The 26,782-nt window shown below is 32.6% G+C and overlaps 3 long non-coding RNA genes across 13 annotated transcripts; all 3 read right to left on the reverse strand.

The window, feature by feature from the left end:
* Positions 1 to 550: 550 nt before the first annotated feature.
* Positions 551 to 9,865, reverse strand: LOC118046127 (uncharacterized). Of its 5 annotated transcripts, none has more exons than XR_004687120.2 (6): positions 9,837 to 9,865; positions 9,486 to 9,675; positions 4,629 to 4,719; positions 2,069 to 2,133; positions 1,179 to 1,286; positions 551 to 801 (listed from the first exon to the last, which is right to left on the reverse strand). It is a non-coding gene; the product is annotated as an uncharacterized lncRNA (long non-coding RNA). The 5 variants fall into 5 exon arrangements; XR_004687121.2 differs by adding an exon at positions 889 to 1,103 and having other exon boundaries at positions 9,486 to 9,859; XR_004687117.2 differs by having other exon boundaries at positions 9,486 to 9,859.
* Positions 9,866 to 10,054: 189 nt separating this feature from the next.
* Positions 10,055 to 25,084, reverse strand: LOC118046124 (uncharacterized). 7 transcript variants are annotated; one of them, XR_012168434.1, is made up of 12 exons: positions 24,577 to 25,084; positions 24,402 to 24,461; positions 19,460 to 19,698; positions 18,187 to 18,432; positions 17,552 to 17,727; positions 16,477 to 16,704; positions 15,400 to 15,452; positions 14,355 to 14,414; positions 14,003 to 14,091; positions 12,388 to 12,553; positions 11,411 to 11,508; positions 10,055 to 10,161 (listed from the first exon to the last, which is right to left on the reverse strand). It is a non-coding gene; the product is annotated as an uncharacterized lncRNA (long non-coding RNA). The 7 variants fall into 7 exon arrangements; XR_012168435.1 differs by having other exon boundaries at positions 17,590 to 17,727; positions 24,402 to 25,084; XR_012168436.1 differs by having other exon boundaries at positions 11,411 to 11,490; positions 24,402 to 25,084.
* Positions 20,829 to 21,735, reverse strand: LOC140954758 (uncharacterized). The gene is made up of 3 exons (XR_012168263.1): positions 21,372 to 21,735; positions 21,047 to 21,277; positions 20,829 to 20,955 (listed from the first exon to the last, which is right to left on the reverse strand). It is a non-coding gene; the product is annotated as an uncharacterized lncRNA (long non-coding RNA).
* Positions 25,085 to 26,782: the final 1,698 nt, after the last annotated feature.

The following is a 26,782-nucleotide window of genomic DNA, read 5'->3' on the forward strand; positions in this document are numbered from 1 at the left end:
CAAAAAATACCTCAACATCGAGTTTGTACTCAATTTTATAAGATATTGTCGCTCGAATTCTTTATTTTTCTAAAGATTGAGAGTCAAGTAAAAGGATCCCACACATACTTGTATGATGACAACGTGATGATATACATATTAAATGGTCATACTTCTAATAAATGCCAGACTTATGGAATTACCATACTTTCTAGACAAGAATCTTGATGCACTAGATTACAAGATGGACAATTTCTTCCAAGAGACGCGAGAATTCTACATTTTATGGGAAGAAGTTTTTGATCTAGTTACATTTCTCTAGTAGTTGCAATATAATAGTAAAGACTCATTTGGAAATCTATGCCAGAGACACTGCATAGAAATGCTCTAGTCTAGGTAGTTTTTTAGAGGGAAAGTTAAGAGACCTTAGAACAAAAGCTCATTAAGTGCATTTTTTGCATGGATAGCAATACAAAAGATAAACTTGACTATTGACACTCATCAAAAAGGGAAGAGTCCTTCAATTTAGAAATTTAAAATACTCATCACTCAATATATTATATAGTGGGCAGACAACAAATGAATAAGATTATATATAAAAAATTAATAAATCACAACAAAAAAAAAAACTTACCAACACAATTAACTTTCAAACTGAAAAGGGCTCGGTGTATGGAGCTGTGCTATCCATGTTTTGGATAAGAAAATCCTTACACACCAAACACACTCTCTTACCAGTCTCGCACAATATGCTTTTGAAGCACCTATTGGCCAAGCCCCTCCCACTTTTCCTTAATGAATGCAATAATTCAACAATTTGACCTACAAAACGTATGATATTAATGATAATGTTTCCTTATTAAGAAAATAACACATAAGATAATCAAGAAACCGTTGAAGAAACCTAACTGCCATTAGCCCAATTAGCCCAATTAAAGTGAGCCCTCAAACTTGGAACATGGTGAGCAAACAAAAAAAATATTACCAATGGGATACCCAATACATGATATTCCTGAAAGTAGGACACTACCAGGAAAAAAAAAACAACAGAGTAAAACCACAAAGTTGAGCAATATAAAAAAAGCCCAAAAATGCTCTTAAACTGAATTCAGTTCCTTCAATTCCTATACAGATAAAATAAAAGATTATTAGCCATAGTGGATAACCAAAATCCATAAAGTAATGGCAAAACTATATACCTTTTGTAACTGGCAACAGAGATCATGATTATTAGAGACCTCCTGACAAGATTTATGAAGATCGTGCTCTAGTGCAATGACTTTTGCACATAAAGATGTGAGCTCCTCCTAAATCAAGTTGAAATATAAATGTATTGTGAAAACATGTTATGCCTCAAGGAAATCATTCCACAAATTGCAACAACAATTTAATCTAAAAAATTGCAGGAATTTTAAAAACATGAACAATTTAAAACCAAATCACCGAACTGATACCTCTAAAGATAAGAAATCACCATTTTAGAAGTGCCTTTTGAACCTGCTATCCTATGTAATGAATATATGTCATTCTAAACAGATTTATGTAGAGCACATTCCTACAACTCTCAACATTAAGTTGTACAATAGCAATTCAGCATGTATGACAAACATTTTCAACTGTGGTCTTTTAGTGGCCTTTGCACCCAAAGTATAATGGGTCTAGGCAACAAATTTAGTTCCTTACAATCAATTATAAAATTTTATCAATGCAATAAGCAACAATGAATTCTAAAATGAAACTTGCCACCTAAAGATCCATAGGAACAATGATACATGGCCTCCAAATGATATTCAATTCAAGCATAACAAAAAATAATATTCATAACTATTTTCATGATATCATTTACAAGTCGCTTCAATCTTTTCTCATGGTTATGATAATAAACATTACATGAATAGTAAGTGTTATTAAATACAAGGATGGGTTTGTTTTGAGAAAAAAGAAATACGAGTATACTTAAATCAGTCTATTAATAAAACATAAGAAAGTCATTGCAAAATAAGATTTCAAACTAAAATATAATAGGAGAAACTCACTAAAACCATATTTTATTTTACCAAAAAAGCAGAAGTTTGTTACTAAAGCTTACCTTTTGTTTCTCTCTCACAACCATTAACCAACTACAGTTATAAGCAACTAGCACAGATTGACAACCTAGAAATTAAACAAAGAAATGTTTGCATTACAATTTTAGAATTAGAGCAACAAAAAGCAACCCAAGCCATGGAACACCAGGTGGCTGCGATAGAAAAAAGTCATAAAAGGTATTGAAAGCCTGAGAAAGGAAGTTGCAAAAACGAGTTGAGCTTTATAAAACTGTAAAAATCAAACTCACAACAACAAATAAGAACAGAATGACAAGACAAGACCAAAACATCATCTTCTATGATTTCAACATAGATATCGGCTCGCAAATCAAGCAATATAAATAGATTTAAAACATTGATTACAAGACATAATAGTTTAGCAATACATTAAAAGCCAAGAACAAAAAATTGAAGCTCAGACTAAAGTAAATTCATAGTTAGTCATTTATCACATAAAGACACAATAAAACAAATTCATAATTCAGAGTTCCTGTGAACTTGAACAAATAATATGTTAGAGAGGTTAATCATTTCTTTAGATATAGCTCTTGTTAAGTCCAATTTACTAAAGATACCTAAACAATTCAAAAAAGAAAAGAAAAAAAGAAAACCCTAAACATTGTGTTTTGTTCATGGAAATATTTGATAAGAGGGCCTGGTCCTTTCCTAATGATATGATGAGCATGAGATAAGAAAGTGCCACTTATACGAAGATTCTGACAACACCATCATACATCTGCATTGATGTTAGAGTATCTGAATAGACTAATCTGAACTCTTGCTAGAGCCAAATTTGAAGAAAAAAGATGTTGTAAATCATCATTTTTCTTTGGAAGCCTTTTGTCACAAGTAGCTTTGCCGGAAAAGAGGTTACCCGACCTTGTTTTTTGATAAAAGATGCTAAGATGCTTTTCACGCTCCATTATACTGTAAGTTGCCAAAACCATTTATAAAAGAAAGACACTGCACAAAGAAAAAGTCCTTATACTAAATAAAAGTGCTATACCCAAATAAAAGTATTATTTTGGCATAGACAAAACCAATAAGGAAAGAATACAGCTTTTTACTTTTAAGAAAAGTCTCCAATTGAAACTCCCAAGCAGTATAATTTTTGCCCATGAATCTGACAAAAAAATCATCTGACATCTCCATATAGACTAAGACTACAATTGAGATAGAAAAAAATGGTTGGGAGTTCTTATAAAACTATGACTATGGGCTCTGATACCATGATAGAATGGTTAGAATTCAGAATGCTTAGAATTCAAAATTAATTAATTTTCGGCAGGTCACCATTACATACTAGGTCAGGTACTGGTTTATACAAGGAAACTAACTATACAGGGAAACTAGGTTGACTGCTAGTTATAGAAGGAAACCAGAAAACTAGAGTGATCTTAGAATACATGGTAAGCTAAATCTCCTTTTCTATTTATGAGAGTATATATGGTAAGCTAATTATGGATTCTATTGACACTAAAGGCATCATAAACATGTATAAGGATCATCATGTAAAATAACATATAGAAATTTTTTTTGTAACCATCCACAATTATGAAGACTAGACCATCAGTTTGTGGACACATCCAAATCTCGACAAATCACGGTTTAGGTAAATACTTAGGAGAATAAGAAGAATAATCAATAATATAAGCATGCAGACCATTGCAGGAGTCACATCAACATCATTAACAATAATTTAGCTCATGTAAATTTTTAAAAAGTACACATATTTATAAACAAGCCCATACGCATAAACAATGCTCCACCAATATCCAACAACATGCCGGTCAAATAATTTAAGTTATTTACCAAAATCTCATCAAGGAAAAAGCGTATATGTAGGTACTTTATAGCTTTGCTTACTTTTATGGTTAGGACCAATAGATCATAATTATCAAATTAAAACTTTTTCTCTCAACTATCCATCCATGGATTCCAAAAGCAATCACTAAAGAGAGTCACACCAAAAAACTTTCAACCCAAATTTGCAAAACAAACAAATGAAAACAACAACAATTAACTAACAAAACATGTAGAGATATAACCTTGTAGAACTAAATAGCACAAGTAATTACTGAGTTTTTAGTAGTGTATAGACCAACATATACATTATTAACAACAAAACTCAAATCAAAGGTTTTGCTGGATGAATACCATTTCAATTAGATCAAGCACGATGGAGAATTAACCCGCGCAAATCCTAGGGAAAAATTAGGAGAAAAATTCAACTTCTCTATTAAAGGTACCACATCAGAACCATGTGGATAAGTTACACACGGATACTTTATCCTTAGCTGTTCAGTGGGATAAAAGTGGTTTGTCCTCATTTCAAAGCATTAAGGTGCCTAATTATCTAAGTTGATATGCTATTATACCCAACCACTACATGAAATAAGTTGCTCGAAATGCATATTGATATGAAATACATCATTCAAACAATAAAGTGACCATGGCAGAAGGTCAAGAGACTGGTAGTGATTATGCCAGACCATCTAGCAAATTGGGAACACAACTCTAAGAGAAAATATTTAACATAATAAAATAGACTAGGTAAATTACCTATATGATGTCACGGCTTGTTATAAGAATGATGCAAGAAGCCAAGTGAGGAATACCTGAACTAATCCAAGAAGTCGGGTAGACAAAGAACCTCGTAAAATGAGAAAAGAAAAATCAATAGTGTTTAGGTCAAAATATGCTATGGAGAAGCTTTCTATTAAGATGTCTTAACAATTAAAAAGGCTTGAGGACAAAACATTCAAAGGAAGGAAACATGTAAAATTGCAAAAAAAGCACCCAACAACAAATGAACGAAAGAAAAAAACCTTGAAACCCACAAGAAGCTTCCTTGAATCTACAACGAAAGTATAAGAGTTGATATCTACAAGAGTAAGGATATAAGTCTATAAATCAAGATCTAACAAACTCAAATTATCTATGAGCAAACATCTCAACGAGTCTAGAAAATTAGAGAAAATACTTTATTGTTCCTCTCATACCAGACGAAGTAGTAGACTATAGCTGAGAGGACTAACCGAGCTAAAATATGTGCACTTCTTCCTCTTCTAGAGGTGTAAGGATGCTTACTGAAGCAGAGGTTTCCATGTCATAGATGACCATAAAATGAGAGCCACACCCAAGATATCTCCTTAAATCAAGGTCAAGAATGGACACTTAAAGAATAGATAGTCATGAGTCTCTACATGCAAACCACACAAGATACATACCAAGAAGGGAATGATGTGAAGCACATGCAATCTCTCCATATTATAAAACCAACCCAGGGAAAAAAGCCTGAGAACTAGAGTAAATGGTGCATAATGTCCTCAGGTCTAGTATCCCTAAGAGTCTTCTAAGCCGAGTTAATCGTGATTTTTCCTAAAAAGTGACCTTTCCAGATATAATGAGCTTAAGAGTTGATCTAGGGATAGATGTGAATGGAGTCCCATATTGGCTAGAGGGTGGTTACCAAGGGGAAAGGCCCAAAAACCCTAAAAAATATCTAACACCTTTGCATCTTAGATCATCCTGGAAGAGTAAAGCACCTTAAAAAGCAATAGGTCACATAATCATTGCCCATCTAAGAACCAGTAATCTAATCACAGAGAGGTAATAGCTCCATCATCAATACATGAAACAAACATCTCTTTACACTAATCCTACTTAGAATAAGCTTCCTCCAAGACCTAATAAGCTCTAAGCTCATCATCAACACCTAATAAGAAAGTCTGGCTTTTTGCTAGATTTGTGACTAGCCTAGACAACCTAACAAAAATCATTTAAGACCTTCCTCACAATCCCTACAAAATCCTTATTTGCCCAACATAAAATCATAAGGTCATCAGCAAAACATAAATGAATAATGGCATTTTCTTGACACTGCTAAGGTTGTCCAAAACATTTTTCCATGTATTTTAAAAAATATAAAAAATATTATATATTTTCGATAAAATCAAGTCAATTTCCATCATTTAATAACTTTCTACACTTTTATTTTATTTTATTTTGGATGGCAAGATTGAAAAATAAAATAAAATAATAATAGATAATAATGAAAATAAAATTTAGGGAATGAAATTAGAGGCAATAAAGAAAAAGAGGACTAAGATGATTGTGAACTAAAAAAATATAATGGAAGATCATGCAAAATAGAAAAAAAGAAAAAAGAATCAAGTAAAAATAAATAAATAAATAAAAATTATAGAGAGTTCCTACTTCAAGAAGGAAATAATATAAAGGTTTTAATATCATTTTTTGAGTTTCGGCTTTTTTTTTTTTTTTTGAGAGAGAAGCAAGACAACATAAATAAAGAAAAAAAAGAACACAGATAAAATAAACCCTAGAAAAATAAAAAAGCAAAAGCAAATAAACAAAGACTAACTACCGACAACCCTACCATCCAACAAAAAATAGAAACAACACTTTCCAGCCAACAATATCTCTTCTACTTAGCATTGGCAGATTTCAACCAAAACCAGCCACCATGTTAGTAGCAACAACCCATACCACTTCCAATCAGATACATCTCTAGCAATGCCACCAAATCAGCCCTACAAACTCAAATCAACATCTTTTTTCTGCATTTTATCCACCATAATGTCACAACCATAAATCCATGAGACCAAATCTATTAAACTCACCTAAATCATTTGCCTTATCCCTTGAATCCTCTATCAGTCCAAGATGGCCACCCCACTATTATTTGATTTGAAGTGGAGATATAGTGAAAATCCCAAGGCTAAACTGATTGAACATTCCTTTGGAGGCCTTGATTTTTTTTTTCTCACGTTAATTTGTTGTAAACTCTAAAAGAAATTTGCAAATCAATTAGTATGAATTTACAGTTAAGCACAATCTATATCTAAGTAGAAGATTACAAAAAATCTAAGATGAGAGCATTTGCATTGCTAATAATAATAAATCAAAATCTAGTTGAAAACTTTTAAGTGATAAATAATAAAAAATTTGTGATAAATAATCTTAAAAATCACGAAAAATCAACCCTAGGGTATAGGTATTTACTTTTTATTAAGTACATATTATTATTATTATTATTATTATTATTATATGAAAAACCCTTAGGAACCTGATTCAAGGAGGAAGCTAGCTCTAGGCTACTTAAAACAACCGGTAAATAAAACGCCAAATACCTTGTGGAACCTAATTCACTTTCGAGGGATTGTATTAGTCTTGGTGGACGTGTTTTGTCACGGACCACATTATTTTTTAATACAAAAAAAATAATATTTATGTATTGAAATAAAGCTAAAAGATGACATAAAAAATCACTCATGATAAATGTGTAACGCTAATTGAAATTAAGACAAAAATATTTATTTTTGAAGAACAGTCGCTACCCATAATCAAAGAGACAACGATGAATAAAATTATATAGTGAAAGTTTATTTTTGACCATCGAATGCCACAACGCACATCGCTGCCACCACACACATCGCCTAAAGTGCGTGGTGGCCCTAACATGCCAACAATTTCTTTATATTTTAAAATTCTAAAAGACCCTAATACCCCTTACCATAATTACTTACATTTTGTGGATTCAAGGGCACATGTATAATTTGGTTGTTTATAAAAAATAAAAATACTGAGATACCCCTACCACAACTATGCTAACTCTTTTTTCCTCAGGAGTACTTTTATGACATAAACCATGTGAAAATACAAAAACACGTCGAGCTCCAAGGAAAATGTTTTTTTTTTAGGCCATAGACTTCACTTGACTATTGTAATGAATATCAGATTGTCCATATAGCTAACAGGGAAACCCCTTTCGTTTTTAATTGTTTTTTTTTTTTATCAGTTTCATATTATTATTATTATTAGCACCACCACAACCACACGACTACTATTATCATTATCATTACCATCACCACAAGACTACTATTACCACCACCACCACCATGATTATTATTGTTGTTGTTGTTATTATTATTATTATTATTGAAATAATAAAAAAAATATAAACTTGATTTGAAGACTATTATTATTATAACCATCACCCACCACCACCATCATAACTATCATCATGTCTTCTTATTGGTAAAAACTTTTTTTTACCATTCAACTATATTTGTATTTTTTTTCTTGATATTGACATACACTACCTAAATCCTATTTGTAAATAACTACACTATGTATTCTTTTCAGGATCATCCCTATTATATTCTTATTACCTATTTAATAAATTCCTATTACATTTAATTAATAGGATTACATCTAATACATTTAATTTATATACTACTTTTATATATTTGGTTTTTTATTCCATTTTATTTTAATACAATTCAAATTTATATTCATTTATAATTAATAAAAAAATGTAATTTATGATTTCTTACAATTTAGAATGATTTACTAGTATTATTATTATTATTATTATTATTATTGAAAAAAAAACATAAACTAAATTTGAAGGATAAAATTAAAGACCATATAAACTTTGACAAAAGGGTAGATTTAAAAAAAAAAATCAAAAGAAAAGAGACCAAATTAAAATTAGTATTATTCATATTAAAGCAAAAAAAAAAAAAAAAAAACCTAATATGAGCGATAAAATTGAAAAATATAAAAACTTTGATAAAAAAAACAAAAGAAAAAGAAATAAAGAATCAAAAGTAGAAGTACTAAATTGAAAAACTTACATTTACAAATTAAAATTGAAGGATTAAATTGAAAAAAGATAAAACTTTAACAAAAAGAATAGGAGAAAAGTAAAAAAATCAAAATTATAAATTTTATGGTAGAAGAGAAAAATGATGGGGGAATGAAGGGCTATGGGCGACAAACCGACCATTAGATGTCATGCGCCACCAATAAAGGAAGAGGACATGAAGGCAAACCAAATGAGACATCAAAAGCTTATTTTACAGGAACCGGGAGATGGTGCATACGTCGTCCAAAGTGCACAGCACCGACCACGCACCAACAACTTTTTGCATTTAAAAATCATGAATTAAATGTTAAATTACATTACAACTCTCAAACAAAAAAAATAATTACAAAAAAAAAAAAGTGAGAAAAAGACACTAAAACCCTTTGTTTCAATGGCGTAATTTTTTTTGTCCTTCAAGTCATATATGTAATCTTACTATATTCTAAAAAAGAAAAAGACAACACACTTGCCTTACAATGCCAGTTTTTTTTTATCCCAAGGGTATTTTGGTTCTTTAACTATTCATAAACATATTGAACAGACAGAAATACCCCTACACTAATGACTAATTATTGTATGAAAAGACAAAAATACCATTGGTTTAAAGGCAAGCAATTTTTCTTAAGAACTACATATATTTAAAATACTCATCACTCAAGCACTTTAAAACACTCATCACTATATTATATAATAGGCCGACAACAAATAAAAAAATATTAATAAATCACAATGAAAAACAAACTTACCATCACAATTAATTTTCGAACTGAAAGGGGCTCGATGTATGGGGCTGCACTATCCATGTTTTGGATAAGGAAATCCTTACACACCAAACACACACTCTCTTACTAGTCCTGCACAATACGCTTTTCAAGCACATGATAGCCAAGCCCCTCTCACTTTTCCCTAATGAACGCAACAATTCAACAACTTAACCTACAAAACATAAGATATTAATGATAATGTTTCCTTGTCAAGAAAAGAACACATAAAATAATTGAGAAACCCTCTTCTTTGAAGAAACCCAACTATCATTAGCTCAATCCAAGTGAACCCTCAAACCTGGAACATGGTAAGCAAATAAATAAAAATATTACCAATGGGATACCCGATACATCATATTCCTGCAAGTAGGACACCATAAAAAAAAAAAAGATTAAACCAAACCACAAAGTTGAGAAACCAAAAAAAAAAAAAAAACCCAGAAGTGCTCTTAAACTGAATTCAGTCCCTTCAATTTCCGGTTCAGATAAAATAAAAAATTATTAGCCATAGGGGATAACCAAAATCCATAAAGTAATGACAAAACTATACATTTTCTAACTAGTAGCTGAATTTTAGATTCTTAGAGGCCTCTTGACAAGATTTATGAAGATCATGCTCTAGTGCAATGACTTTTGCATGTAAAGATGTGAGCTCCTCCTAAATTGAGTTGAAATAGAAATATATTGTCAAAACATGTTGTGCTTCGAGAAAATCATTCCACAAATTACAATGGCAAAAACATGAACAATTTAACACCAAATCACCGAACTAATACCTCTAAAGATGAGAAATCACAATTTTAAAAGTGCTCTTTAGGCCTGTTATCCTATCTAAAGAATATTTATGTCATTCTAGATAGATTTATATAGACCACCTTCCTACAACTCTCAACATTAAGTTGTAGAGTAGCAGTTTAGCATGTATGACAAACATTTCCAGTTGTGGTCTTTTAGTGGCCTTTGCACCCAAAGTATAATGGGTCTAGGCAACAAATTTAGTTCCTTGCAATCAATCACAAAAATTTATCAATGCAATAAGCAACAATGAATTCCAAAACAAAACTAGCAACACCTAAAGATCCATGGAATAAATGATAAATTGCCTCTAAACCAAAATCAATTCAAGCATAAAAAAAAAATAATATTCATAACTATTTTCATGATATCATTTACAAGTCACTACAATCTCTTCTAATGGTTATGATAATAAACATTAAATGAATAGTAAGTGTTATGAGCTTGTTACTGAAGCTCGCCTTTTGTTTTTCTCTCACAACCATCAACCAACTATAGTCACAAGCAACTAGCACAGTTCGGCACATTCCAATAAAATTTCTGATCTATTTTTTTCCTCATTAAATGATGTCTATTTCCTTTCTGGTTAAAAGTGGTTGATGATATCCAAAAAAATTGATCAGTAAGTTGTGATTGAGTTGGAAAAAGAGCAATTCAGGCATCACGTTACATAATATGTCCTTTTTTATATCTATCTTGTTTCTGCAAAAAAATAAACTCATATAACTAAGCGACAACATATTCATACCTTCATTTTCACAGTAACATATTTCCCTCCAGATTTGCTTCATGACATCCATCATCATCACAATTATTATCTTCGTGATCAACATCTTATCAAGATACCATAAATTTTATAGAAATGTTTCAACGGCTATCTAGATTGACCACAAATATATGACATGAAACTTTAAAATGCAGTCATGTGGTTATCTCAAAATTTCAACATGAAAGACCAAAAACTATACTAATTAAACTTGGAAAATAATTAAAAAAAAAAAAACAAAGGAAGAACGTTAAGGCATTGCATAAGACCAGCAAGGGAAAAATGAACAATTGGAGTAAATAAAAGAACAAATGAAACTAAGACATAAAAGGCTCCTTTAACTAACCTTTTTCTTCATCATAACCAAATGACCATGACCACCTTCCACAAGTTGAGAGAATACTTCGTTGAAGTGCTGAGCAACTCCTTTGAAAGAAAAATCAACTGTGTTTTGGTTAAAATGTGCAACCATATGGAGAAGTTTTATGTGAAGATGTCTTAACAATTGAAAAGGCCAGAGCACAAAACATTCAAAGCAAGGAAACGCTCAAAATTGCAAAAAAACCACCCAACAACAAATGAAGGAAATAAAAAACCTAGAAATCCACAAGAAGCTTTCTTGAATCTTTAATGAAAGTAGAATGTTGATATCCACGAGTAAAGAAACAGGAAAAAATGCAAAAAATCAAATTTCACTCTACAAGCATCTAGCATTAAAACTCAAAAATATGTGTGCCTATACAGGTCCCCCAAATCCTACACTAGGTCAAATCAAAGCACGTATAAAATCCCTAACAGATTACTTTAAGTAACAAAATATCCAAATAATTCTTAAATAATAATGTCTTAATTACTTATTTACAAATTCTCCATCTACTAGACTATATTTTATTATTATCTACTATGTTAGTTGTATGCATTAGTTTATTGATAGTAGAGGACAAAAACCTAATGTGAGGCGCTTTCAATTGAAATTATAGCTTAGGTTGTACTATGTAGAAAATTTTAATTGAGGAAATACCTTACATTTTAGCATAGCACACGCATCATCTTGAAAACAAAGCACATGTTAAATAAAAGCATTCAACATTCTTTATCCCCAAAAAATAATTAGCATTTTTCTCTTTGTTAGAGTTTGATACCTTGGTTTGGATATGTCCTAAAATTCATTGTAGCAGGTCTTTCACATCAAGCTCAAGCTTAGTCTGCTTTTTTATTGCTTATGTTTGTCATTAAAGTAACAATACATAAATCATAATCTGATGTTAAAAACAATAAATACAACAGAAGACATTTAAGCATTAATATCCAGTACTATAGTACCTCATCACTTGCCTTAAGTTCAGTTTGCCTTCTCTGGAGTTCCTCCTGTTTCTCAGTGAGATTTACATGTTGATCTAGTGCCTTTTTGTTTACATGGCTAAACTGTTGAAGTTGCTTATTGCACCAATGAAGCATTTTGTGCAACTCCTTCACACTCCACTTATATCTACATGTTCCAATAAAAGAAAGCATGTCACTTCTAAAAAGATGAATGCTTAAGTGGAAGCATGACCTATCTCACTAAGTATCGAGTATATGTAAGGGCAAGACCAAAACATCATCTTCTAGGATTTCAACAAAGATATCGGCTGGCAAATCAAGCAGGATAAATATATTTAAAATATTAATTACAAGACATAATAGTTTAACAATACATTAAAAGCCAAGAAAAAAAAACTAAAGCTCGGACTAGTCATTTATAACGTAAAGAAATAATAAAGCAAATTCACAGTTCAGAGTTCTTGTTTTGTGACTTCAGCCAATGAGTTAGCATCATTTAGGTCATGCCCCTTCAATTCAGCTTCATTATATAACATTTCATACTTTGCAAAGGATATTATGGCTTCCAACTTTTGTTTTTGTCATTTCAGATTTGTTGTGAAATTAGTCTCTAGCTCTGTTTTCTCATTTTAGGCTGTGTGATGGAAATTGCACATTCATGATATTTGTTACCTCAATGCGATCTATTCTACGTAATTATGTTCATAAACTTCAACTTTGAGCATCGATAGTCATAAAAAAACCCCGTCATATCGACTTTCTTCCTTAATCACCTGATCATTAGTAACTTGTTAAAGCATCATAAACATGTATAAGGATCATCATGTAAAATAACATATAAGGTTTTTATCCTAACCAGTCATAGTTATGGAGTCCAAACCCAGACAGATCACAGTTTAGGCTTAGGAGAATAAAAAGAATATGCAACGATATAAGCATGCTGACCATTGCAGGAGTCATATCAACTTTATTTAACAATTTAGCTCATGAAAGTACACACATTTATAGACAAGCCTTTGGGCATAAACAATGCTCCACTAGTATTCAAGAACATGCTAGTCAAATAATTTAAGTTACTTAAAAATATCACATCAAGGAAAAATTGTTTTACATTGCAAATCATATAAATTTCCTAGTAGCATTGTGGTTAGGGGTGCACATCAGAAGAGTATATGTAGGTACTTTACAACGTACTTTTATTATTGGTACCAATCAACCACAATTATCAAATTAAAACTTCTTCTTACAACTATCCATCCTTGAATTCCAAAAGCAATCACTACATAGCTTCTCACACCAAAACATTTCAACCCAAATTTGCACACCAAGCTAATGAAAACATCAACAATCAATTAACAAAACATGTAGAGAAATAACATTTTGGAACAAAATAGCACCCGGATACTTTTCCTTACCTATTCAATGGGGTAAAAGTGGCTTGTCCCAATTTCAAAGCATTAAGGTGTCTAATTATCTAAGTACATCATTCAAATGATAAAGTAACCATGGCAGAAGGTTAAGAGACTACTAGTGATTATGCCATATCGTCTAGCAGATTGGGAACACAACTTTAAGAGAGAATATTTAACATAATAGAATATATTAGATAAATTACCCGCATGATGTCGTGGGTTGTTATAGGAATGATGCAAGAAGCCAAGTGAGGATTACTTGAACTAATCCAAGAAGCCAAGCAGACATAACCTAGTAAAAATGGGAGAAGAAAAATCAACATTATTTAGGTCAAAATGTGCAACCATATGGAGAAGCTTTCTATTAAGATGTCTTAACAATTAAAAAGGCCAGAGCACAAAATATTCAGATCAATAATCATGATTGCTATCTGACTACATTAGTGACTAAACGTGATGTAACAAAATGAGATATGAGGAATAGAAGCAAAAGAGCTGAATGGGATTACTAAAGGTAAACAGTGCTGGAACGATACGAATGGCAGGTGTACTCACCAGCCGATCCCAAACTCATCATTTGGTCTTAACTACTCAAATGCACCCAGGTCATATATTCTCTCAAGATAAAAATGAAATAAATCAATGGTTGCATGTAGAAAGTGACTCTATGAAAATGTAAATGAAACAACATAATTGTGCAGAAATCATCCATCACAAAGGCATCTCCTATAGAAATTAATTCATATGATAAGGTATCTCTAAGAGAACCCATTCAATCCACCATGCATAATTAAGTAGAAAAACAGTCATTGCATGAACAGAATGGAAACTAGTTTTGTTAAAAATAAAGGTAATCACCAAGTCAATCATATTCTCAACTGATTTCTCCAGTAGGTGTAGTCAAGTTGCCATAGCAACAATTTTATCCTGATCAAACAATGCTCATAATCCTTAACAACATCCATTACAAAAGCTATCACAGTATGAAGAGACATCAAAATTTAAAAACAAACTAGCATTGCCAGCAAAACACGTAATAGCCTTATTGGAAGCGTGTGTTTAACACAAAACTTGGGCATAAAGGGCGAATATGTGAATAATGTGCATCACTGTTGATAAAAATAATGCTCATAATCCTTACCAACAGCCATTAAAGAAATGCTAATATGAGCATCGCACAATCACAATATAAAGAGACATTAAAAGTTTAAAAATAAACTATCATTGCCAGCAAAACATGGGCATGAAGGGCAAACATAACGGGTAGGAGCATGTGTTAACACAAAACATTGGCATAAAGGGCAAACATGCGTACGCTATGCAACACTATTAATAAAAACAACTATGCCAACATTCTGAAAAGATTTAAAAATAGATAAAATTGAAATGCCTATTAAAATCAAACAGATCAAAACAAAAGACTGCAACACAAGCTTATCAAAGGATTGAAGGAAAACAAAAACAAAAAATCACCAACAACAAGTGAACAAAAAAAGAAACCTAGAAATCCACAAGAAGCTTCCTTAAATCAACAAGGAAAGTAAAAGTGTTGATATTTGTAGGACCAAGGAAACATGTGAAATTACAAAAAATCACCCACCAACAAATTAAGAAAAGAAAATCCCAAGAAATCCATAGGTAGCTTCCCTGAATCTACAAGAAAGTAGAAGTATTGATATCCACAAGAGAAAGGAAACATGCAAAATTGCAAAAAATCAAATTTCACTCGACAAGCATCTAGCATTAAGACTTGAAAAAATTGATGCCTATACAGGTCCCCTAAATCCTACACTAGGCCAAACCAAAGCAGCAAATAATTAAATAATTGTGTTCTCTAGACCATGTTTTATTATTATCTGCCATGTCAACTGTATGAATTAGTTTAACGTGAGGGGAATATTGAGTTGAAATCATAGATTAGGTAGTAACATGCAGAAAGTTTTAGTTGAGGAGATACCTTACATTTTAGCTTATTCTAAGCTACACCCCGATAGTATTTAAGAAGTGTTTTGACATTACCCTTTTCACACCTAATACTAAAGAGTAACCTCTTGAAATTTGCATACCTATAAAGAAAAGAAAAGGCAAGAAACACAAATTGCCTACAATCTAGGAATGGAAAAAAAATGAAGAAATTGAACAAATAATATGCTAGAGAGGTTAATCATTTCTTTAGATATAGCTCCTGTTAAGTCCAATTTACTAAAACTACCTAAACAATTCAAAAAACAAAATAAAACCCTTAACATTGTGTTTTGATCATAGAATTATCTTATTAAAGGGCCTAGTCCTTTCCTAATTAAATAATGAGCATGAGATACAAAAGTACCCCCTATAGAAAGATTCTGACAACACCAGCATACATCTGCATTGATGTTTAAGTATCAGAATAAACTAATTTGAACTCTTGCCTAAGCCAAATTTGAAGAAAAAAAAACGTTGTAAATCATCATTTTGCTTTTTTAGTCTTTGTTCACAAGTAGCTTTGCTAGAAAATGGGTTGCCCGACCTTGTTTTTTTATACAGGATGCTCAACTGCTTTTCAAGCTCCATTATACTGCAAGTTGCCAAAATTGTTTATGAAAGAAAGATACTGCACAAAGCAAAAGTCCTTCAACCATATAAAAGTGCAATTTTGGCATAGACAGAACCATCAAGATAAGGAAAGAAAATATACTCTAGGGACTCTTGCAAGTCTTTCACATCAAGCTCAAGCTCTGTCTGTTTTTTTATCGCTTCCTGTTTCTCGTTTCTCTGTTACCTCTTTCTTGAGGCTCAATGCGTGAACTTCTTTTGTAAGATCTTTGAGCACCTTCTCCAAGTCCTTGGATTCCTTATGGGCATTCAACACCGCATCACGCATCTTAGCTAATTTTTCAAAAACCTTGCTTCGAGCCTCCTCCACCTGAAAGGAGACAAATAAATATACAAGGGCATTACCTTGCCTCGAGAGAAAAAAAATGAAACAATACAATTTAGATCCTGGATAGTCTTGAAATTGAATGTCAAGACAATCTAACACTACTTAAACACCACATGATATAACTATGGCAAATGATTTCCATTTAACATTATTTTTAAGGAAGAAAAGCATATGTCATGCCAATGATAAACAGTCTAGAGAAATCTTGAAGGAAAAGAAAAAACACAGCATAAAAAAAATCACAGGCACACGTACAAGTCTTCCTATTAGCGATGCTAAAACACAATACCATTTCCAAGCAAGTCATGAGGGGCTGAAGTAAAAGTCTCCAACAATTAAAAAGAATGACAAATACTAGACCTAAATCTTTATGCAGCAATCATTGTATGTCAACTAGCCATTCACACTTCACGACATTCTACCCTCAAGATTGTCAATTTAATGTTTAATTCATGGAATGCGGTGCTAATTATAAATCCAATAGTTTCCAAAACTAGTCTAGAAACAAGAACCTGATAAAGAATTATATAACTGTCAAATATTTTATTTTTAATGTAAGAATCAAGCTCACCTTTCAATTCGTTATTTAGAACTTCAAAATTATCTTGTAATAAATACACATACAGGACAAGGAACAACAACCAGTGGAAGAAATAAGAGACTCACTACATCTATAATGACAAGTAAGATCATGTTTATTTTCCTTTTTGTCACCAACATGCATGTCCCTTTATGCTTCAACTAACAATTTGGTCCATATTTTGCGAGATTCATAAAATCACTTCATGAAGAAACCTTATGCATGTCCAAACATCTAACAGCTACTGACCTCCAATAATTTTTGTTGAGCTCACTGGAGTTCCTTACCATAAATAGTATATTCTAGAGATTTTCGCTACTTGTCAAGCTGCTGATATTTTCTCAACTCCCTTTTCTCTTCATACCGGTCCTTCAGCCTCTCGTCCAAGTACTGAACTACTTGAATTATTTGTTTTCTAGTAATCCCTATTTAACAAAGAAAATAAAATTATACACACTGAAAAACCATCAACAACAAAAAACCCAACTCAACTATCCCTTCCTTGCATGTTTCCGGAATAATTTTCAAACTTTCAAGGCATCCCACACTCGAGATACTCTGAGTCGGTCAACAATGTCAATGATGCTATGTATCAAGTGTCACATGAAATTTAAAAATCAATAAGAAAAGAAGATACATAATTTTTAGCAAAATTAAGCACTAAAAAAAGGTTCAAGGAATCAAATATTCTTTCTTGGCGTCTCTCTTCATACACTTGAGTGCCACTAATTTCTTCAATAAATCAAGCCACTCAAAGTCTTTCATCAATGTCAATGATGCTATCATTGTCATGAGAAACAAAAGAAATTTTAAAATCAATAGGAAAATGATATACATAATTTTTGAGAAAATTAAGCAATAACAAAAGGTTCAAAGAATCAAACCTTTCCTTGATGCTCTACATAGTATAGATTGGAGCAAGAGAACCCACCACTTTCCAATGAATTCATAACTTCAGCTTTCCTAAAAATTATTACTTTCAATCATTGATCTTCCAGAAACAAAGGAAAAGACAATGAGAAATAGAGTGCATGAAGAACATAGATGAATGTAATGTGCTTTCCATCCAAAAAATACTCATCCTTTTTCAAACCAATTGTAGGGAGATGCAATTCCTCCTAATCAACCACCTGTGAAAACATATGCTTAACAAGTGAGAGGGCAAAAAGAAAACATTAAATGAATGCACACCATATGTAACAATTTCTCTTTTAAGGAAAGGTAACATGGATCCAAGGGACATTGTATAAAGCAATTTGCAGTAATTTTAAAATAAAATAACAACAAATATGCACCAATCATTTTCTTCCTCTTACAAATTCTCTCATGACTTGCACACATAACAATATATAAATTTCAATAACAAGTAAACCCATAAAAGTGTAGCGAACATTTACTATCACAAAGATAGTTAAGTTAGCAGCTTGCTATTTGTGGTGGCCATCGAGAGTGAAGATGGTCCTAGTTGGTTGATGTGGAGACTGAAAAAGTGAAATAGAGACTTCCAACCCAACCAATTTAGGAAGCCAGGAGAGTGAGGGCTTGGCATGACAATAGTCATGTTTAAGCGACCCGCCAAGATTGATGAAGTTGAAGATTCCAAGAGGTAGCAATTGAAGACAACATCCTAATAAAAAATTAACCACCTTGGTTTATCTATATGATAAAAGACTTCACAAAGAGCTACACGAAGAATGAGCATTTTTTAATAAGAAAAAAGAGTAATGAGGTTCCTTTCATCTTTTTAGGGTTGGGAGGGATGGAAAAAAGAGAAAAAAAAATTGTATGGTTGCAACTATAGAGCACTTCTCTGTTTCCCCCCTAGTTCTTCCGTAAAGCATTACAAGTCTGCCAATTTTATTCAAGGACGCAAGGATAGGGGTAGAATCCTAGATTGTTATTCCAGTCGATGGTGGCCATAGTTTTGACTTTATGAACTTCTTAAATAAAATTAAGCCTCATCAGAGAACAAATAATTCAAAAGAAATTTTGAAGCATTGTGGGAGAAGATTTGTAATGATAAATATAAGCTCATGTTAGAAGAATGCAAAATATGAACATAAAAATCAGGATCCTTCTCCTTTTGTAATAACATCTGGACCATTATTTATCCTCTACACATCAAAAAGAAAAAGGAAGTAGGTTATGAAGTATTACCGGGGTGCGATTGTCGGAAATATCAAACACAGTCTCTACGAAAGCAGATAAAACTTGATGCCCTGCACCTACCTCTTAAATAGCAGCAATCATTAGAATACAAACTTAAAAGGGTGACATCCATCCACACATCAAAAAGAAAAAGGAAGTAGGTTACGGAGTATTGCGGAGACGCGATTGTCAGAATTATCAAACACAATCTCTACGAAAGCAGATAAAACTCGATGCCCTGCACGTACCTGTTAAATAACAACAATCGTCAGAATACAAACTTAAAAGGGTGACATTGAGAAAATACCTCAATCTCTAAATGAGATAGTGCATGATGAAACGAGTAGTTGATGTCTATCATTAACTGCGTAGGTTTTGGAAGAGATCACTAAATACAAAATGAATGGCTACTAAAGAAACATACTACAAGCTCATAACATAAGTTTTTATATCAATTAACTCCAATAAAAGTTTATTGAAAAGGACACCAAGAAAAGAAAAATCAAGGACACGATCACTCACGATGAAAAAAAATATCTTGCCAGATCTTTTAGCACCAACTACAGAAAGCACAAGATAGCCCATTTTAAATGGATCAATCCAAAGTCAATTTTATATTGCAGCCATTTGTCATGGGCAGTTTTGCTGGAAAATTGGGTTGCCAAAACTTGCATTTGATAGAGGATGCTAAGATTCTTTTCATGCTCCATTATACTGCAAGTTGTCAAAAACCATTTATGAAAGATAGATATTGCACACAGCAAAAGCCCATCTACCACATACCAAAGCTAATTTCATATTGCAGCCATTTGTCACGGGCAACTTTGCTGGAAAATTGGGTTGGCTGAAGTTGTTTTTGATAGATGATGCTAAGATGCTTTTCATGCTCCATTATATTGCAAGTTGTTAAAAACCGTTTATGAAAGAAAAATAATGCACAAAGCAAAAGCCCATCTACCACATAAAAGTGCATTTTCCTGGTATAGACCATCAAGATAAAGAAAGAAAATACACTTCAAGGGTGGGTACAAAGGAAAAAAAAGAAATTTGGAAAAGAAAAGAAATGAAAATAGAAACAGAATAGGAAATTGAAACTGAAACTTTTTAATGAATAAATCTATCAGCAAAAAATTTTTACTGACTTGACATCTTGACTGATCCAAGGCCTTATTTATATGTAAGAGGTAATGGAACTGCAGCTTCCCTTATATTGAATCTGAATGCAATCTAATCTTTAACATGTTCACTTTAAGTACTGGTCAAGACTAAAACCCATATACTAACACCAAGCAATCCGACAATTCTATGGGTAGACAGAACAATAGCACCTGGTCCATGTGCAGCAAACAAAAGTAGGAACAAACTTTAAAATTCTCAAGCTTACATCTTTATGATACCATTTTTCTTTGTAACTTGTTATTCGTATAAGGGAATAATATTGTCAAGATCCTTCAAAGAATCCTATATTTCTTGTTGTAGAATATCAAGTATTTCATAGCATCATCCTGAAAGCGTACAACACTTTAAATAAAAGCATTTAGCATTCTTTATCCCAAAAAAATAATTAGCATTTTTCTATTTGTTGGTGTTTGATACCTTGGCTTGGATATGTCTAGAAATTATCTCTTGCAAGTCTTTCACATTAAGCTCAAGCTCTGTCTGCTTTTTTATCGCTTCTGTTTGTCGTCTCTCTACTTCCTCTTTCTCTATGCTGAATTCTTGAACTTCTTTTGTAAAATCTTTGAGCACCTTCTCCAAGTCCTTGGAATCCTCATGGGCATCCTGTATTTCTCTCTGTAGAATATCGAGTTGTTTCGTAGCATCATCCTGAAAGCATACCACACTTTAAATAAAAGCATTTATTCAGCATTCTTTAACCATATAAATAATTAGCATATTTCTCCTTAATAGAATTTGATACCTTGGCTTGGATATGTTCTGAAATTCTCTCTCGCAAGTCTTTCCCATCAACCTCCAGCTCTGTCAAGTTTTTTATCGCTTTTATTTTTCGTTTCTCTGCTTCCTCTTTCTTTTTGTTGCCCTTAGACTCCTCATGAGCATTCAATTCAACACCTCGTTATACATCTTGGCTGATTTTAAGAAATCTTGCTCTGAGCCTCCTCCACATGAGAAGAGGACAAATAAATATACAAAGGGCACTACCTTGTCTTAGGAAAAAAAAAATGAAACAATACAGTTTTTGATCATGGACAAAGTCTTCAAATTGAATGTCAAGATAGTCTAACACTGCTATAACACCTCCTCAGATAACTATGGCCAAAGGATTTCTATTTGGTAACATTATTTTTAAGGCAGAAAAGCATATTTCATGACAATGACAAACAATCCAGAAAAATCTTGAAGGAAAAGAAAAACTCAGCTTTAAAAAAAAATAGGAAAAGGCAGCAATCTTCCATATAATCGATGCTAAAATACATTGCCATGAGGAGCTAAATTAATAGTCTCTAACAATCAGTAAGAATGAGAAATACTAGACCTTAAATCTTTCTGCAGCACTCATTGTATGGCAACTAGCCATTCACATCACAGCATTCTGCCATCAAGATTATCAATTTCATGTTTAATTCCTGGATTGCGGCGCTAATCACTCATCCTACAATTTCCAAAAGTAGTTTAGAAACAAGAGCTTGATAAAGAATACCATAACTGTGGAAAATTTTATTTTCCACATAAGAATTAAGATCACCTAGTAGTTCATTATTCAAAATTCCAAAATTATTTTATAATAAACACACAAATAAAGGATAAGGAATGTCTATAATGACCAATTTGATAATATTTATTTTTCTCTTTGTGAGCTATTAACATGCCTGTCCTTGAATACTTCAACTAGTAATTTTGGGCAACATTCTACGAGATTCATAAAAGCACTACATGAATAAACCTTTATGCATGTCAAAGCATCTAAAAGCTACTGACCTCAACAATTTTTGTCGAGCATCATGGAGTTCCTCATCTTAAATAGTATATTCTAGACATTTTCATTGCTTATCAAGTTGCTAATATTTTCTCAGCTCTTCTTTCTCTTCATCCATTTCCTTCAACCTCTCATCTAAGTACTGAACAACTGGAATTATTTGCTTCATTGCATTCCCTGGTTAACTGAGAAAATAAAATTATACACACCAAAAACATTCTCGAAAGAAAACTCAACTCAACTATCCTTTCCTTGCCTGTTTCCTGCATAGATTTTAAGCTTTCATGGCATCTGTGCCACCAATTTCTTTGAATACATCAACACACTCAAAGTCTTTCATCAATGTCAATGGTGGTATTAAGATTCATGAGAAAAAGAAAGGAAATTTAAAAATTAGTAGGAAAAGAATATACATAGTTTTTAGGAACTTTAAGCAATAACAAAAGGTTCAAAGAATCAAACCATTCCTTGTTGTACCACACAATATGGATTGGAGCTAGAGAGAACCCACCACTTTCCACTAAATTCATAACTTCAATTTTCCTAAAAATTATTAGACTTTCTATCATTGATCTTCTAGAAACAAAGCAAAAGGCAGTGAGAAATAAAGTGCATAAAGAACATAGATTCTTTTCTATGGAGAAGCAATTGTTCTACAGAGATGCAATTCCTCGTGACTCTCTCACACAACAATATATAAATTTAATTAACAAGCTAACCCACAAAAGTGTATCATCCATTTACTATCACAAAATAACCATCCAGCAACTTGCTATTTGAGGAGGCCATCAATAGTGAAGATGGTCCTGGTTGGTTGATGTAGATACTGAACAAGTGAAATAGAGACTTCCAACCCAACCCATTTAGAAAGCCATGAGAGTAAGGACTAGGCCTGACAGTAGTTAAGTTTAAGCAACCCGCCAAGATCGATAAAGTTGATGATTCCAAAAGGTAGTAATTGAAGACAACACCTTAATAATAAAATTAACTAAATTGGTTGATCTATGTGATAAAAATATTCACAAACAACCAGTAGATTGAGCACTTTTGAATAAGAAAAGAGCAATCAGGTTTCCCTTCATCTTTTAAGGGTCGGGAGGGATGAAGAAAAAAGAAAACAAACATTTTATGGTTGCAAATATAGAGCACTTCTCTTATAAGGAAAAAGTAACATGGATTCAGGGGTCATTGTATAAAGCATTTTGCAGTCATTTAAAATAACATAGCAACATGGAAACACCAATCAAATTTTTCCTCTTACAGAATTTTCTCATGACTCACACACAACAATATATAAGGTGGCCATCAACAGTTAAGATGGTCCTAGTTGGTTGATTTGGACACTGAATATGTGAAATAGAGACTTCCAACCCAACCCATTTAGGAAGCCATGCGAGTGAGGACTAGGCCTGACAGCAATTAAGTTTAAGCGACCCGCCAAGATCGATAAAGTTGATGATTCCAAGAGGTAGTAATTGAAGACAATAGCTTAATTAAAAATTAACCAAATTGGTTGATTTATGTGATAAAAATATTCATAAAGAACAACACGTAGATTGAGCACTTTCGAATAAGAAAAGAGTAATCAGGTTTCCTCATCTTCTGAGGGTTGGGAGGGATGAAGAAAATAGAAACAAAAATTGTATGGCTACAAATATAAAGCACTTCTTTGCTTCCCCCCCTAGTTCTTCCGTAAAGCATTACAATGTTTCCAATTTCATGCATGGATGGAAGGATAGTTGCAGAATCCTAGATTGTTCCCAATTAATGGTGGCCATAATTTGACTTTCTAAACTACTCAAATAAAATTATGCTTCATGATAGAACAACTTATTCAAAAGAAATTATAGAGCATTGTGTGATAAGATTAGTAAAGATAAAGATAAGCTTATATGTTAGAAGAAGAAAAAAACAAAAATAAAAATCAGGATCCTTCTCTTTTTGCAATAAGATGTGGACCATTATTCACTCCATACCTCAAAAAAGAAAAGGAAGTAGGTTATGAAGTATTACCGGGACGTGATTGTCAGAATTATCAACACAATCTTGACAAAAGGAATAGAACTTGATGCCCTGCACCTTCCCATTAAATAACAACAATCATTAGAATACAAACTTAAAACGGTGACATTGAGAAAATACCTCAATCTCATAGACTGGAAATGAGATAATGTATGACGAAACATACATGGTATTGTTGATGCCTGTCATCATTGCGTAGGTTGTGGAGGAGATCACTCAATACAAAATGAATGGCTACTAAAGACACATGTTGTAAGCCCATAACAAAATTTTGATATCAATTAACTCCAATAAAAGTTTATAGAAAAGGACACCAACAAAAACAAATCAAGGACATGATCACTCACAATGAAAAAAAATAATTCTTGTCAGGTCCGTTAGCTCCAACTACAGAAGACACTTCTAAGAGAAAGCACAGGGTAGCCCACTTTAAATGGATCAAGTTGAAGTCAAAATAAATTGACGAAACAAAGAAAGCACAAAAGAAAATTAATAAATTAATCAATATCCAATCAGTTCCTTAAAACAAGGAACTGCAACAAAGAAATGCATCTCTCATCCCTGTTTTGATCCTCGCTCCCCCACTTTTAACTCCCATCAGGTGCTCTACTCAGCCTCCCAGCATCTTTGAACATTTAAGTCTCTATACAGTGCTAACATTTTCAGAGTTTCATGATTTCAAAAGGATTCCACACAAACACATGCAACATACTCTCGCAATGCGTGCCGTATGCAACTTGGCTTCTTATCCTCACTCCATTGAACATTCAAACCATGCAACATACCTATGCTCCACCAAATCATAAGCCCGCTGGAAATTTCTCACTTCAAATCATTGCAAAAGAATGTGCTTTTACAATTGCCAATATTGGCAACAAAATGATCCATACTCTTGTCATGGTAAATATGAATTTTCATCAAACAAACATGGGTTAATGTTTCTATCATCAAATGAAACTACTTGCCGAAGTTCGGACCTTGTAAACCTCACTAAATCCTCCTTTCCCAAGAAGGTTTAAAAGGGCATATCGATGATTTAAAATCTAAAAATTATTAAAACGTGAATCATCCTCATCTCGTATCCTTTTCAATTCAGTATAAGCCGTCTCTCTCATGCAAAATTGTATCTTCCTCCTATAGAGAGTCAACAATTCAATAACAAGGGATGCATGTATAATGGAGCACTTGCAACTTTTGCAGTACTTGCAAAATGCAGCATCACCATAAAGAATGACTTACACGCATGAAGCTCACTAGACAAGATTTAGAAATCTCATCCTGGATGAGGAAATTTTCTTCTTATGCTCTAGATTCTACATCTGTACCATCACCTTTGCCTTTATAGCAATAGAAACTAATGTTAATACTCAGAAAGTATCTTAATAAATCACAAATAGCAGATTGACATTGTAAAAGCATGAGCAATAATTCTTTTCTTTTTATTTACTCATTTTTCAGTGATAAGTAATATTATTTTTCTAGGGTTTGAGGCACACATCAGTGCAATATCAGTCTATCACCTCTAGTGCAACAGGTGGCAATAATAAACGATAATAAACTATTTTCTTCCTAAAAGTCACACACCTGAGTTAGCAACAAATATACAGAAACTTTTGGGGCAATTTATTACCATACACCCATCAGCATATAGGCATGCATGACAACAAGCAAGAGTCTTTAACAGAAAGAAAATCATAAATACCTGTTAGGGATACTCTACAGTTGCTTCTCAACAAGGTTGAGATATCTTACCTCGATGCGATCTGTTCTAAATTTAATAAGCTCCTCTATAAGATCTTTTATTTCTTAGTTCAGTTGGGATAGTTCATGTTTTTCCTTTAGTGTTAGTGATCAATGAGCTCTATGCCCACCTCACCTTGTCTCGTGGTCACACTGGCTTTAAGGTGATCTATTTGATTAGTAACATCTACAAGAGATTTTTCCTACAAAAAGGACCCAATGGCAAAGGAATAAGAACACTTGTGTTCTTAGCTTATCAAATTCAACAGTAAGTTCACTTTCCTTTTTCCACATTGATCTACAAGCAGAAAAGTCTAGTCAAACTATGCCCTTTCAATAAGCCTGACCAAAATAGAAAGAGAAAACGATACATACTTTTGCTCATCCTGTAGCTTGTTTCTTTGTGCTTTATGATGATTGAATCCTTCACGAGATTAGAAAAGGACGATTTCAGCTTTGCAGCTCTCAACATAGGCATTTCGCTCTTTGAAGTCTGCATTCAGCTTATAATTTTCTTCTTGAAGTTTCTCTCGGGATACACAAAGTAAATGACTTATTTAACATCAAAACATCATAATATAAAGGAAATGGCAAGAGAGGCATGCGGACTTGCAACAACAGAGTTAAGAAGT

This window comes from Populus alba, chromosome 17, assembly GCF_005239225.2.
Source record: "Populus alba chromosome 17, ASM523922v2, whole genome shotgun sequence".
Taxonomy (NCBI): domain Eukaryota; kingdom Viridiplantae; phylum Streptophyta; class Magnoliopsida; order Malpighiales; family Salicaceae; genus Populus; species Populus alba.